A 14,605-nucleotide genomic window follows, 5' to 3' on the forward strand; every position below is an offset into this window, starting at 1 on the left:
CGCCTGCTGCATCTGTCCCCCTCCCGGCCGCGCCGGCCCGCTGCGCTGGCCCCCACCCGGCCCCCAGGCTCCCTTTCTACAGCACTGCCTTCCCGGGGTTTTTACCGCTTGCTTCCGCCACTTTGCTCAACGCCTGGGTTTCAGAGGCGGCTTCCTCCTTGGGAGCAGTGGCGGGCATGGCCGCCGAGACGTTCTAGAAACTTCTGAGCCAGGCTTGCGGCCCTGCCTGCTCACCGGGAGGACGTGGAGGAGAGGTGGCTCTGCGTCCGCCTCTCCAGTGCAGGGGCGTCCCTGTCCCAGCCCCAAGTGAGGCCGAGGGCAGTGGGAAGGGGGGGTCACCGCCGCCCCCCGGCAGTCCAGCCAGGCTCACTGTGACCACCACGACCTGGAGCGGCAGCGAGGGCCTGGCCGGGCCCGGGCCTGCGGGCTCCGGCTGCGCCCAGCGCTTCTCCCCGCCCTCCGGCTGCGCCTCCCCCGCTCCGCTGCCGGCGTCCGCAGCGCTGGGAGCTGCCTTCTCTGCGGCTCCCGCCAAGCCCAGACCCGGCTTTGCCCAGGACTTCGAGATGGGGTGAACTCGGTCAATAAAGTGTACTACCTCTGACCCTGGCCTCCGGCCTCTCCTGGGCCACCTGCCCTGTTGCCTGGCTGGGTCCCCACCCAGCTCCTCCAGGGGTTCTGCCTCCTCCCACATCAGGACCCCATGTGTGTTCTTCACAGCCCCAGGGCCTCAGCACAGACACTCATGTCTGTCCATCTGTCCGTCTGTCTCCACCAGGCTGCTGCAAGGCAGTAAAAACTGTCTCTCCCAACCCCAGGGGCCCTCGTACACCCCAATAGCTGAGACCAGCAGGCACCACCTCTAGCCCATGAAGCAGACAAATGCAGGACAGACTGCTTCACAGAGGCTTAAACTGGGTGTGGTGGCTCACACCTTTATCCCAGCACTCAGGAGGCTGAGACAGGACGATCCCTACAAGTTTGAGGCAAGCCTGGACTACATAGCAAGATGCTGTCTCAAAAACCAAAGCCCCACAAAATGAGAAACGCTTGTGGGATCTCAGGCTCACCTGGATAACCCAGGACAAGCTCACCTGAGAATTTAACTCAGTCACACCTGCCAAGATGTAGTGCCAACCCGCACCACGTCTGCAGGTGCCAGGAATTCCCTGTGAGTTCTGGGGGGTCCTCGCTCAGCCTACTTCAGAGGGGAAATTGCAGCGCTGGCCCATGTGACCCTCAGGGCTTCCTGTTTGGTTTGGGGGGTTGGGTGTCCCGTGTTCAGAGTGAGCAAATCTTCAGAAGTTTCTAGAGAAGTGGTGAATAGCGGATTACTGTGAGATCAGCCACTCTGAGGAGACGGGCACAAAGTGTCTCAATAAAAGCGGACCAAGCAAGCGCAGCCCGGGCCTTGGCAGCCGAGCTGCGAGCTTGTTCCTCTCCCGGGGGCAGGCGGCTCTGCTTCTGTCCTGTTACTCAGACCTGGAGGTAGGTCTTGGTGGATGAAGCCAAGCTCACCCCTCTTTAGAAGAAGGCAGATGGGTTTTTAAAAAATGTCAGCTGGCATGGTGGTGGCGCACACCCGTAATCCTAGCACTTGGGAAGGCTGAGGCAGGAGGATCACAAATTCAAGCCCATCCTGGGCAACTTAGCCACTTAGATCCTATCTAAAAATAAAAAAGGGCTGGGGAGTTAGTTCAGTGTGAAGGCCCTGGGTTCAGTCCCCCATACAGCGACACACACACACACACACACACACACACACACACACACACACTTCACATGCTGTAAGCCTAGCGCTCGGGAAGCTGAGACAGGAGGATCAAAAGTTTGAAGCCAGCCCTGGCAACTTAGCTGGACTGTCCAAAAGGGGAACATGTGGAGGACCCCTGGGCGACTCTCCTTGAGGAGGCGCAGCTGCCTCCGTGTTGGCTGAGCCTGGCCCTGTGTCCATGCGCTGATATGCGCGGAGCGGGCTGGGACTTTTCCTTATCCCTCTGGTGGGCTGTAAGCAGTGCACATCGGGCCAGCCGCGGTGTGGATGTGTAGTCTTCGAAGATGGCTGGCGTGTTTCCCGGGCCCTCCCCGCTTGTTCCCTTGGGCGAGCCGGGACGGGGCGGGATGAAGAGCCAGTGCTCCACGCCGTCCACGAGGGTCCAGCCTGGGGACGGAGGCCAGGACTTCCTGGGGCTTGAAGGATGACACATCAGAGCTGAAGCACCACCCCAAACCTTAGATACCATCTCAGCTGTGTCACGCAGGTGACGCTTTCTGCAGATCCTTCTCTCTGCATCGGCGGAGGCGATTCAGGCCTCCTGCCCGGCCTGGCTCACGGCGCTCACCTGCTTCCCACGGTTCTCAGTCGCCGTCCTCCAGCCACTCCCTTCTTCACGAATGAGTAAAACCCGGGTTCGGCCCTGGGAGAGGCGCTTGTTCCGGACGGCCATCGTTGTGGCCGGACTTAGGGCCCCTCGGCTCCCTGTAACTACAAATAGGCCTTCGTGTCTTCATTCTCGCCGTGGGCTGCCCTGGAAGCGGTAGGTGGGAACTAACGCGCTACGAGTCCAGCAACTTCCCCGTGGCATAACACACGCAAACTTCCTGGGCCGAGGCGAGGACCGGGACAGCTCGGCCGCCGGGGAGGCGCCCAGGGACGGAGCCTTGCCCTGCACGCCCAGGCCCCGGTTCTACCCAGAACTGCAAAACAACACAAACGAAAGACGGCGACACGCGTGGTGGCACCTGTTAGCGACACCCGCGACGCGCACGGCGCCGTGAGCTCTGGCCCCGGGACAGCTTCCCCTGCCCGGAGGAGCCCCGTGCCCAGAGCCCTCCCCGCGCCCGCCCCTCTCCCGCGGTGGGCACTTCCCGTCAGGGCCGCGTCAGCAGACGGCCGTGTGACCGGCGTTGCTGTCGCTGGGTGTGACCTTTGCATCCTTGTGGCCGAGTAACAGCCACTGAGTGAGCGGCGGCCTTGGTCTCCATTCTCCTGCCGGCCCTGGGCATCGCTGCCTTGCTTCTGAGAAAAGCGGGGCTCTGGACATGGTGTTCACACCCGGCACACACGTCACCCCGGGTGCACGTCACACGCGGGCACACATGCCTACCAGCGGGACCGCTGAGCCGCAGTGGCCGCGCTGTTTCACCTTCCCGTCAGCAACACTTGAGGCTCTCCACGCCCCTCCTGACGCGGCGTGTGCACGTATGTCCTGTGCGGGCTGGGACTGGACCTGGCGCCTTCACCCGGAGCTACATCCCCAGCCTTTTTTATTCTTTTATTTTGAGACAGGCTCTCACTAAGTAACTAAGTTGTCCGAGCTGGACTTGAACTTGGAATCCTCCTGCTTCAGCCTCCCACAGTGCTGTGATTATAGGCAGTGGTAGCTGTCTCAGGGTGAGACATGGAGATGACTTTGAAAGCTGACTTTCTTCATGTTACAATTAATCCAGCAGCTGCCGCCCTTCCTGTACCCTAGGCACTAAGTTAGCAACCAGGGAAAACTGCTGCAGCCTGCATCTTCAGGGAACTCAGGGTCAGCCAGGGGGACGGAGAGGAAACAGCAGAGAAGAGATGTGTGGAGATGAGGCCAGGGGCCAGGGGACCTGGAGCAGCCTCAATAAATTGCCCAGACTGGCTTCACACTCAAGAGCCTCCTGCCTCAGCCTCCTGAGTAGCTGGGATTACAACTGTCTGCCACCACCCCTAGCCTAGGAGAAGCATTTGTTTTAAACTTGTTTTCCCTACAGTCGTTAGTAAAATAAAATAATAATTTACCTCCTCTACCAAGTACCAAGTACACACAGGCACACAACAAAACATCACAAAAGAACATCAAAATATTTTTTATGTTACTCTGTCCTGTGTCATTTAAGAAAAACATTGATTTCATAACCGGTGACTGCCTTGGGAAGCTTGACAAACCTGCGGTAGAAGAGTGAGCCAGGGACATCCTGCAACCTGGTTCCATTCACAGACACTGGAAATGACTTGTGTAGCTATCAGTTTGTTTGTTTGTTTGTTTTTGTTTTTGTTTTTGTTTTAAAAAAAAATGTGTGATGCAGCTGGGTTTGGTGATGCACACCTGTAATTCCAGCACTCAGGAGGCTGAGGCAGGAGGATCCCCATGATTTCAAGGCCAGCCTGGGCTACGTAGTGAGACATTGTCTCAAACAAACAAACAAAAAGACTCCAAGCAAACTGAAGCAAATATTAACAAGGGCCAGTCCTGGGTGGTTTCTGGAGATTACACTGGCCCTGGGAAGGAGCTGGAATGACTCCTGGGAAAGACTGAGGCCGCTGGGCCCAGCTCTGCAGCTGCGAACAGAAGTGGCTGAGGGCCCTGCGGGGAGCCAGGGCACCCAGCCAGGAAGCAGCCATGGTCACTGTGGGCACCACCACCGCTTCCTCCCTCCCTAGGAATGGCCGCCAGGTGCCCCTGCCATTCTCTGGGGCCCTGATGACAGGGCCTGGCCTTCTAGAACATTCTAGACAGGACTCTGGCGGGCAGCACCGTTGAAGTCTTTTATCCCTGGCCCTTACCAGGTAGGAAAGCGGTTGTGATTTCAAATAAGTACAAAAAAGTATTTAACTCCCCGCTCCTGAGGACCTCTGAAGGAAGTTAATGGTTTAATGTTTACTTTTCAAAATTATAAACTGGGTGTGGTGGTGCACACCTATAATCCCAGCACTCAGGAGACTGAGGCAGGAGATTCTCTGTGAGTTCTTGGCCAGCCTGGACTATATAGTGAAATCCTGTCTCAAAAAAGGCAAAAAAAATTTAATTTTTTAAAAAATCAAAATTATGGTAAAATACAGGACCTAAAGTTGGCCATTTTAATCCCTCCCTACCTCCCCCATTCTGGAGTACTGGGGATTGAACCCAGTACCTTTCCACTGAGCTACATCCGCAGCCCTATTGCACCCTCCTGCTCTGGCCTTCCGGGTAGCCGGGCTGACGGGGGCACTGTTGTGCCGGGCTTTAACCACTTTAATTTGCACAATTCCAAGGCAGCAAGTGTGGGCCACTGTTCCCTGTAACTCCACAGAGTTATTTATTTATCAATTTATTGAGGCTGCTCCGGGTCGGATCGGCTCTTTGGACCTGAACCACCCGCCCTGCGGCTGCCAGCACCAAGCTGCACCATAGATACCGATGCCCAGGCCAGCTATTCAAGTAAAAAACACTTCACTGCACTAGTCTGACCATGTTAAGCACGTCTCACAAGTCTGTGAGGTGCCTATTTTTTGTTTGCTTGTTTGGGGTCTTGGTTTTTTGAGACAGGGTCTCGCTATGTAGCCCAGGCTGGCCTCAAACTCGTGTAATCCTCCTGCCTCAGCCTCCCGAGTGCTGGGATGACAGGTGTGCGGCACCACATCCAGTGCGGCAGCTGCTCTACCCGGTCCCCTCCCATGCGATTAACTCACAAAGGGTCACACTGCTAAATGCCAAGTAGCCAGAAGGCTTGGCCCACCAGCCTGGCCCTTTCCCTAGGCGACTGCAGGCGTGGACCCAAGCCCTGTTCTCAGCGCCTGTTTGCACTGCGTCACTGAGGGCTGGCCGTCTCATTTCGGGCACGGAGCTGGGGCTGCCGGAGGGGACCCGCTGAGTCACCCACAGGAAGCACCACGTCCTCCTCCCCGTTGCTCTTCAGTGGGTTGGTTCCTTCCTGAGCCAGGAGGAAGCCGGCCACTTACTCAGCTGAGTCACAGCCACCTGAGCTGACGGTGACAATCCGCCCATTGTTGCAGCTCCTCAGCGCTGACAGCCTGGTCGTCAGCCTGCGCTTCGTGAGCGCCTGCCGCATACCGGGCCCAGTGCCAGGCTGTGGGTCGAGGCAGAGCGATGAGCCCTGAGGGTGGGCAGATGAGGACGGAGGTGACGGCGGTTTGGAGAGGGGCGTGGCAGTCTGAAGAGGTGACAGACTGCATGAGAGGGGACAGCCTTGGGTATCTGGGTGCAGAATGCCCCAAGTCTGATGGTTCCTCAAACAGTGGGGCCAGGTGAGGTGGGCCACACCTGTACCCGAGCGCTGGGGAGGCTGAGGCAGGAGGATCGCTGAGTTTGAGACCAGTCCCTAAACAAAACAAACACAACGCAACAAAACAAAAGAGCAGAAATGAGGGCTGAGGTGTGGCTCTGCAGAAGAGCACGAGCTTAGCAAGCGCGAGCCCTGCGTTCTGAACCCGCTGGCAAAAACACAAAGAGGGAAGACGTGGAGTTACCGTGTGACCTGGTGACTCTGCCGGGCACAGGTCTCCGGGAACCGGAGCTACTCAGCGCTACTCAGCAGGCCACGTGTGAGGACAAGCACCCAGCGAGCCGCGCACACAGGCAGGCTGCGGCACAGGTCGGAAGGCTGAGCCACCTGTCACTGCAGCGCAAACCTAGAAATGCAAATGAGAGACTCTGGATGCAAAGGTCACCACCGTCGCGGGTTTTTTTTTTTTTTTTTTTTGCACCCTGGGGGCGGAGCCCAGGGCTGGGCCACAGCGCAGCTCCTCATGATCTTGACACAAACTCTTGCTAAACTGCCCAGGCTGGGCTCAGACCTGTGATCCTCCTGCCTCAGCCTCTTGCGTAGCTGGGATTATAGGTGTGTACCTCTGCACCCAGCTTGCATGATCTGTTTTCTAGGGCAGATTCAGAATAGGCAAATCTAGAGAGCCAGGAAGCAGATCAAGGGCTGCCTGGGGAAGGGATGCCAACTTACGGGATGGTGAAAAGGCTTGGAAACTAGAGTCCTGTAGTACCACACTGTGAATATGAATTTTTTTTTTTCTTTTTGGTCTTTTTGAGACAGGGTCTCGCTATGCAGTTCAGGCTGGCCTTGAGCTCACTTTGTAGCCCAGGCTGGCCTCGAAGTCACAGTGATAATCCTGCCTCAGCCTCCCACGTGCTGGGATGACAAGCTGACATAGGGTACACATCTTAAATCCCAGCATTTTAGGAGGCTGAGGCAGGAGGTTGTACATTGCAGCCCATCTTGGGTGTCTTAGTGAGACCTTGTGTCCAAATAATAAAAAAGGGCTGGGGGTGCAGCTGTGTGGAGGCGGCCTTGGGTTCAGTGACCAGGTGGGGGGCAGGAGGGAAGGGGAGAAGGAAGGGAGGGAGAGAAGGCGGGAGGGAAACTTCTGTTGAAAAGGCAGAGGCTGCAAGAGAAGCTGGGTCCTGCCCAGGCCTCTCGGGTGACACCCGCATGGCAGGAAGGAACGGCCACCTCCCGCCACCTCCGGCCAGGAGGGGACAGGACGGAGGTGGGGTTGAGCAGCGCAAGGAGGCCACGGCTTTTGACCTCAGCGTCCTGGTGTCATCTGCCCAGGCCAGGCCTGGCCGCCCCACTGTCACCCCGAGTCTGCGGCAGGGCCCGGGTCCTGCGGTCTCGCATGACTGCAGCAGCTGGGAGAAACGAGGGCAGGGGTTTTCTACCAAAGGCGCCGCTCGGCCGTGCTGCCCGAGCCGAGGACCCGACTCACTCCCACTGACCCAGCCCACTCGGCTGCCGGACCTCGGACCGGGCACGTCTGGGCCACAGCCTGGAGGGAGAAGCCTTTTCCCAAGCGGAAGTCCGGCTGGAAGCCAGGATGTGTCTTTCCAGAACAGGAAGTTGGCTGAGTCTCCGGACTGCACACCCAGCAGCGCCTCCACCTCCAGGCAGCCTCCCTGATTTCTCAGCGGGGGGGGCCCCCGCCCTCATTTTGTGGCCTGTCTGGGCTGCCCCAGCATGCTGCACGCTCTTCACACACACTGGAAGCTTCTGTTTTCTGGGGTGGGGTGAAGGCTGGCCTTGAACTCAAGCGATCCTCCTGCCTCAGCTTCCCAAGTGTTGGAATCACAGGTGTGTGCCACCACATTCGGGAGCGTCTTAAAGGCAGGGCCGAGTCCTGCATAGTAGGTGTCTCCCACATCGCAGCAGACGGGCCAGCTCCGACCCTTGCACAAAGCCCTCCATCCTTAGCCTGTGGGATGGCTCCTCTCTCCCACCCCACCTCCTCAGCTGTGGGGCCAAAAGGAGCCTCAGTTCTTCTCCCACTCAAGTGCACCTGAGGGCAAGCCACTGGGGCGCATGCTCAAACTCAAGAAGCCTGGCTCTATCAGCCAGGCGGGGTGGCGCACGCCTGTAATCCCAGCACTTAGGAAGCTGAGGCAGGAGGATCACCGCGGGTCAAGGCCAGCCTGCACTGCATAGGGAGACCCTGTCTCAAAAAACCAATAAGAAAAAGCGTCTGACCTGGCTCCTGCCTTTCCTCAGTCCTGGGGTTCTGGCAGTAGCTGGCTACTGGGCCGGGCTGGCTGCCTGCCTGGGTGGATTTCCCCACCCTGCGCCTGTCTCAGCCAGCTCCACAGCAGGCCTCACCCTGGCCGCGCCTCAGAACCCGCAGCCCCTGCAGACAGGCTCCCACAGGGCTTTGTTTCTATCTCTTCCCTCTCTTCCCTCTCTCCTGCTCCCTCTTTTTTTTTTTTTTTTGGTTTTTTGAGACAGGGTCTCGCTGCGTCATTCAGGCTGGCATTGAACTCACTGTGTAGCCCAGGCTGACCCCAAACTCATGGAGATCCTCCTGCCTCAGCCTCCCGAGTGCTGGGATTACAGGTGTGTGCCACCACTTTACAGAATGTAGGCTTTATATTTTAGAAAACTTTTAAATTTACAGGAAGATTATGAAGATAGTATGGAGAGTTCCATATCTCACACATCCAGATCCTTTTTCTTTTTCTTTGAGGTGCTAGAAATCAAACCCAGGGCCTGGTGCACACTAGGCCAGCGGTCTGCCATGGAGCTCCAGCCCCAGCCCCCAGGTCTGGGTTTTTAAAATCTTCTATTAGTGTGATAACTTTGCCCCAATTAATGAGCCAATGTCATTAATTTAGCAGTAACTACACTTTGTTCACACTTTCTTAGATTCTCCTAAATGTACTTTTTTTTTGTACCGAGAATCAAACTCAGGACCTTATGCTTGCAAGGCAGGCGCTGTGCTGCTGAGCTGTCTCCCCGGCCCAGCCCTGATGTTCTGTGTGTACTAGGTATTGAACACACGCACACACGTGTGGTACTAGGGGCTGAACTCAGGGCCTACTGAACTGCATTTTGCTAAGTCATCAAGTTGCCCGACTGGGCTCAATCTGCAATCCTCCTGCCTCAGCCTCCTGCAGTGCGTGGATTATAGCGTGTCCCGCATGGACGGGCTCCTGATGTCTCTTGGGAGCCTGGATCCCGTCAGGGCAGCATGTGGCTTCCTCATCTTGGCTCCTAGGCGTCCCTTGGCTGTCTCTCCTCTCCCTGTTGCGGATGGCCGTGCTGGGTTTGAAGGTTGTGCTCCCTGTCCTGCTCTGATGTTTCTTCACGCCTGGGGTGGGGGCTTGGGAGGGGTCAAGGTGCCATTTGCTCTGCGTCTTGTCCAAGGTATGGAATTTTAGTATGATTTTCCACTGGTTTTTTTGGTTTGATTTTTTTGTTTGGTTTTTGTCTTTTGGGACAGAGTCTTGCTATGGAGCCCAGGCTGGCCCCCACAGCGATCCTCCTGCCTCAGCCTCCTGAGCACTGGGATTACAGGCGTGCGCCACTCTGTCAGGCTACCAAAGCCACCTTGGTTTCAAGGGTACTTCCTCCTATCCCACAAAGAACTCAAGACTCCAGGGCAGCGGTCCTGCTGAGACGGCGGCCGAGGCCTAGTGCCCGGATGTGCAGAGGGCGTGGAGACCCAAGGGTGCAGATTTCCTTCAAGGGATGCGGGGACACCACGGTGGCTGACAGCCACACTTACCTGGGGGCCACTGGGGACATTGGTGACCCCGCCCTGGAGCAGGGGAGAGGAATTGGTCTTCTGCTGTGCGAACCCAGAGAGAAGGAGCAAGGAGAGACCCCGATCCCAGAGGGGCGGGCCAGCGCCGCTGCTTGTGCTGCCCGTGGGGGCCCACAGGTGCCCCCAGGTGCCCACTGGGTACTGGGCCCCAGGCCGCACACAGAGCCAAAGCACACAGAACCTTCGGGGGAAGCTGGCTGGGCCGGAGCCTCAGATCCCCGCGGGGGGACCTGCAAGGAACAGCCATCCCGGCTGCGCAGGGCCGAAGGTGTCCCCAGTGCCTCACGTGTTGAAATTTAACCTCCGCTGTGAAGGAGGCAAGGGTGGCAACCTAGCCGGGCGTGGTGGTGCACACTGGTGACCTCAGCACCCAGGAGGCTGAGGCAGGAGGAGCGCCCCAAGAATATACAGCAAGGCCCTCAAAACAACAGCAACAACAAAGAAAGTGGTGAGGACAGGAGGAGGCAACTCAATCAGATCAGATCACGAGGGCAGAGACCCCGTGTGACGCCGCGTCCTGGGCGTTTGTAGACAGGGCCGGAGACGTGTGCACCCACCTCCTGCCACTCGACGCCCCGTGCCACCTCGGGAGCGGCCCTGGGGATCTCGTGGCCACAGGAAATGGACAGATAGTCCGCCAGGGGACAGACCTCGAGGGAGAAGCCGCAGACACCGTGAGCGGCAGGCAGAGGCCGGGGCCCAGGCGCTGGGGTCCCCACACGGAGCCGGGGAGCCCGGACGCTACGGCTGCCGAGGGCAGGGCTCGCCCAGCCTGAACGCGTCTGCAGGGGCCAGGGCTGGAAAAGGCGGGCTCAGCCATGCAGTGCAAGGCAAGTTCAAGCCTGGCCCAGCAACTTAGTGACTTAGGAGACCCTGACTCAAAATAAAAACCTTAAAAAGGAGCGGGGGTGTAGCCCAGTGCAAAGGCCCTGGGTTCAGTCCTCAGTATTTAAAAAAAAAAAAAATGACAGCCAGGCATGGTGGTGCACGCTTGTAATCCCAGCACTCGGGAGGCTGAGGCAGGAGGATCATTGCAAGTTCAAGACCAGCCTGAGCTACAAAGTGAGCTCAAGACCAGCCTGAACTGCATAGTGAGATCCTGTCTCAAAAAGACAAAAAACAAAACAAAACAAAAAAACACAACTGACGTGACCAACTTGGAAAAGAAGAAAATAGGACTTGTAGAAATGTTTTTAACCGCCAGGTGTGGTGGTGCATGCCTGTAATCCCAGCACTCAGGAGGCTGAGACAGGAGGACTGTTGTGAGTTCAAGGCCAGCCTGGGCTACAAAGTGAGGGCACAGCTGGCCTGAATTACATAGGGAGACCCTGTTTCAAAAAGACAAAAAAAAAAGTTTTTAACCCCAATACATTCAATCATCACCTTTGACAGAGGCGTGGACTTGGTCAGAGCATCAGGGAGCCGGCAGAAGAGACTGTCACTGCAGAACACGGAGCCCTAAAGAATCCACCAAGGAAAGGGAATGAGAGTTTAAAGCTCCTACAGTTTTTGGAAATGTCAGACACAGAGGCAAGAGAGAATAGGGTAGAAGAACCATTTCAAGAGGCACCTACTGGGTGTGGTGGTCCACGCTTGTCATCCCAGCACTTGGGAGGCTGAGGCAGGAGGATCCCTGGGAGTTGGAGGTCAGTCTGGCTGGCCTGAATTGCAGTCTGACCCTGTCTTTTTTTTTTCTTTTTTGGTTTTTCTCCAGTACCGGGAACCGAACTCATGACCTTGCACTTGCCAGGCAGGCGCTTTTGCCGCTGAGCTAAATCCCCAGCCCCAGTCTGACCCTGTCTTAAAAAAAAAGAGGAACCAGCTGGGAGTTATCTAGACCTGAGGAAAGACGGCCTTCTGCAGTGTGAACGAGTGCGCTGTGGGAGGCATGGGTGTCGGCCTGTGCCGCCCGTCCTCGCCCCAGCTGCCTGAGGTCCCCACCACCACTCAGCCCCTGGCATCCGGCACACCCCTCCTGCTCCCCTGGGGTTTAGAGTAGATGGGCAGGGAGGAGTGTGGGCAGCTGCTCAGCCTCAACTGGCTGGCCAGGCTGCAGCCAGGGTTTCCCTGCGCTCTCCCCAGCCTTACCCTGTTCTGTTCGCGGGCCTGAGGCTCCAGGCTGGTGCATGCTGGACAAGCGGCAACTACAGCCCAGCCCTTGAGTCTGAAAACATTTTCAGTTCAGAAAACTAGCCTGGGCTGGGCGTGGTAGTGCACGCCTGTAATCCCAGCACTCGGGAGGCTGAGGCAGGAGGATCACAAGTTTGAGACCAGACCAGACAATTTAGCAAGACCCTGTCTTAAGACTAGGGATGAACAGGAGGATCGTTTAGAGTTCAAAGCCAACCTGGGCTACAAAGTGAGCTCAAGGCCAACCTGAACTGCACAGCGAGACCCTGTCTCAAAGAGACAAAAAAAAAAAAAAAATCCTAGGGATGTAGCTCAGCGGCAGAGCGCTTGCCTAGCAATGTACAAGGCCCTGGGGTCAACCCTGAGTAAAACAACAAAGACCCCTCCGCACACCGAGTGCCGGACCCACCGTCTCTTCCTGAAACCGTACCTTGTCGGTGAACCCCACTCCTGCCGCCACTCCCGTCTATACAGCAGGCGTCTGGGTTCCCTGACCCCAGAGTTCACGGGGAATTGGCAGGGTTGGTCGAGCCCAGGTGGGAAAGGGTTCAGACCACCTCCCAACATGAGGTCAGACAGATCTTGGAGGGGGACACACACACACACACACACACACACACACACACACACACACACATACACACACACACCCAGAGCACAGCCTGGCTTCCCGCCCAGGGCCTTCGGCTGCACAGCTTTACTGAGCTGGAGTGGGGTCTGCGGAAAACGTGAACGGGCCGTTTCCCGCCTAAAGCTCTCCCTTCTTCCTGACTTCTCATCAGAAACTCTCCTCCTGCCACTGCTACTAAAATGCTCCCTCAGGCGTGGGGGCGCATGCACCTGTCATCCCAGCACTCGGGAAGGCCCAGGCAGGAGAATCACAAGTTCATGCCCAGCCTCGGCAACTTAGCAAGACTACGTCTCAAAATTTAAAAAGTAAACAAATAAGACGGGGCATGGTGGCGCACGCCTGTAACCCTAGCACTCGAGAGGCTGAGGCAGAAGAATATCCATGAGTTCGAGGCCAGCCTGGGCTACATAGCAAGACCCTGTCTCAAAAATACATACATATGTACATACATGACTGGAGATGTAGCTCAGTGCAAAGGTCCTGGGTTTCACCCCCAGTACTGATAAAAAAAGTTCACACTGTCTGGTTTTATTCTCTGAAATTCTCCTGGTTATACTACTTGTTTCCTTGGTTATATTGTTCTCTTTGATGGGACATAAACTTCAAGGACAAAGGCCTTACCTGTTTGGTGCACACTGCATTCTTGCTATATAGAACCACACCCAGTTTTTATAGTAGGTGCTCAATAAAATTTTAGAACTGATGAATAAATGAAAGAACATAAGGCGGGAGTTTTTGCAAGAGGGAGGTGTAAAGGAAGACATGGAGCGCCTGTCCCAGGATTCCCAGGATTAGACGGACACACCCTAAATAGGAAAAGGGCTGTATCTCGGTGTGCTCTTGAGAACACTGGAGCTGAATGTATGTACTGTTTACTTATTTGCTGCACAGGGAATCGAACCCGGGGCATCGTACCTGCTGGCCACGCACTCTGCCATGGAGCTGCACCCATAGCCCTTTCTAAAACTTTTATTTTTAGACAAGGTCTTCAACATTTGCCTCGACTGGACTTCAATCTGTAACCCTCCTGCTTCAGCCTACCTCGTAGCGAGGATTACAGGAGCGTGTCACCACGCCCAGCTCTGGGTTTTTGCTGACATATTTCATGATGCTCAGTTGCTCAGGCAGCGTGTTCCAGAGCCGTTTCAGGGGAGGAGGATGCAGTTTGGGGCTAAGACAGCGCCCTTGGAGGAGAGGGAGGGGTGGCTCTGGACCCCGGAGTTGGGAGCGGCATGCGGGTGGCGGCGGCGGGGGAGTGTGAGATGACATAAGAGGCCCGCGGGGTGTCGGAACACTCACACCTTCACACGGTTCTGCCTGGGACGTGACGCGCCACATCTCAGCGGTGGGAGGATCCGGATTTAGTGCCTGAATCAACACCTTCTGCTGAGACGCACCTCCACTTGGAAAGATGGCATGGGATTGAAGGCACAGGGAAGGGAAGCCCGACCCTGCTGTCCTCAGTACTGAGCCTCGCGCCCTGGCTGTTTCAGGAGCGCCGCGTGTTCGGGGCGCACGTGCGGGTCAGGGTTATGGTGTCCCGTGGGCCTGCCCTCAGCTGCACGACTCTGAGTGACACCAGCCGTGACACAGTGAGGCCCCCCTGCTTTACACAGAGGGCCGTGTGGGACGTGGTGTGAGCCCAGCTGCTCGGATGGCACTGGCGAAAGACCTGGAAGGGACCCCCGACCTGGGGACACGGTTGGGTTTTCGCTGTCCTTGCCGTGCTAGGGACTGGACTCACAGTCTTCGCACTGAGCTACGTCCCAGACCTTTGTACAATTTTAAAACGAGGTTTCACTAAGTTGCTAAATTGCCCAGGCTGGATTCAAACTTGTCCTTCTCCTGCCTCAGCCTCCCAAAGTGCTGGGATTACAGGCATGTACCACTGTGCCCAGCAGGTTTTTGTTTTTTTGTTTGCTTTCTGAAACAGAGTGTAGCTACATAACCTAGGCTGGCTTCCTGGGTAAAAGTGATTCTCCTGCCTCAGCCTCCCAAGTAGGCTGTTTTTTTGGGTTTTTTGGTCTTTTTGAGATAAGGTCTCTCTA

General features: G+C 56.5%; 1 protein-coding gene and 1 long non-coding RNA gene across 4 annotated transcripts in view; one reads left to right on the plus strand and one right to left on the minus strand.

Annotated features, from left to right (window-relative positions):
- Positions 1–954, plus strand: part of Abcb9 (ATP-binding cassette, sub-family B (MDR/TAP), member 9) — a gene marked incomplete in the record, with an annotated part of 21,309 nt that extends 20,355 nt beyond the window's left edge. Inside the window, 1 exon segment of one of the 3 annotated variants that reach the window (XM_005403060.2) lies at positions 1–952. 3 annotated transcript variants of the gene reach the window in all.
- Positions 955–5,355: 4,401 nt separating this feature from the next.
- The window catches only part of LOC102025795, a 13,458-nt gene continuing 4,208 nt past the window's right edge, over positions 5,356–14,605 (minus strand). Inside the window, exons 3-4 of the long non-coding RNA XR_263835.2 lie at positions 11,180–11,254; positions 5,356–6,382 (exon numbers count right to left, since the gene is read on the minus strand). This is a non-coding gene — a long non-coding RNA (uncharacterized LOC102025795). The remainder of the gene's footprint in view (positions 6,383–11,179; positions 11,255–14,605) is intronic.

Source organism: Chinchilla lanigera, unplaced genomic scaffold (genome assembly GCF_000276665.1).
Source record: "Chinchilla lanigera isolate Chin_1 unplaced genomic scaffold, ChiLan1.0 scaffold00081, whole genome shotgun sequence".
Lineage (NCBI taxonomy): Eukaryota > Metazoa > Chordata > Mammalia > Rodentia > Chinchillidae > Chinchilla > Chinchilla lanigera.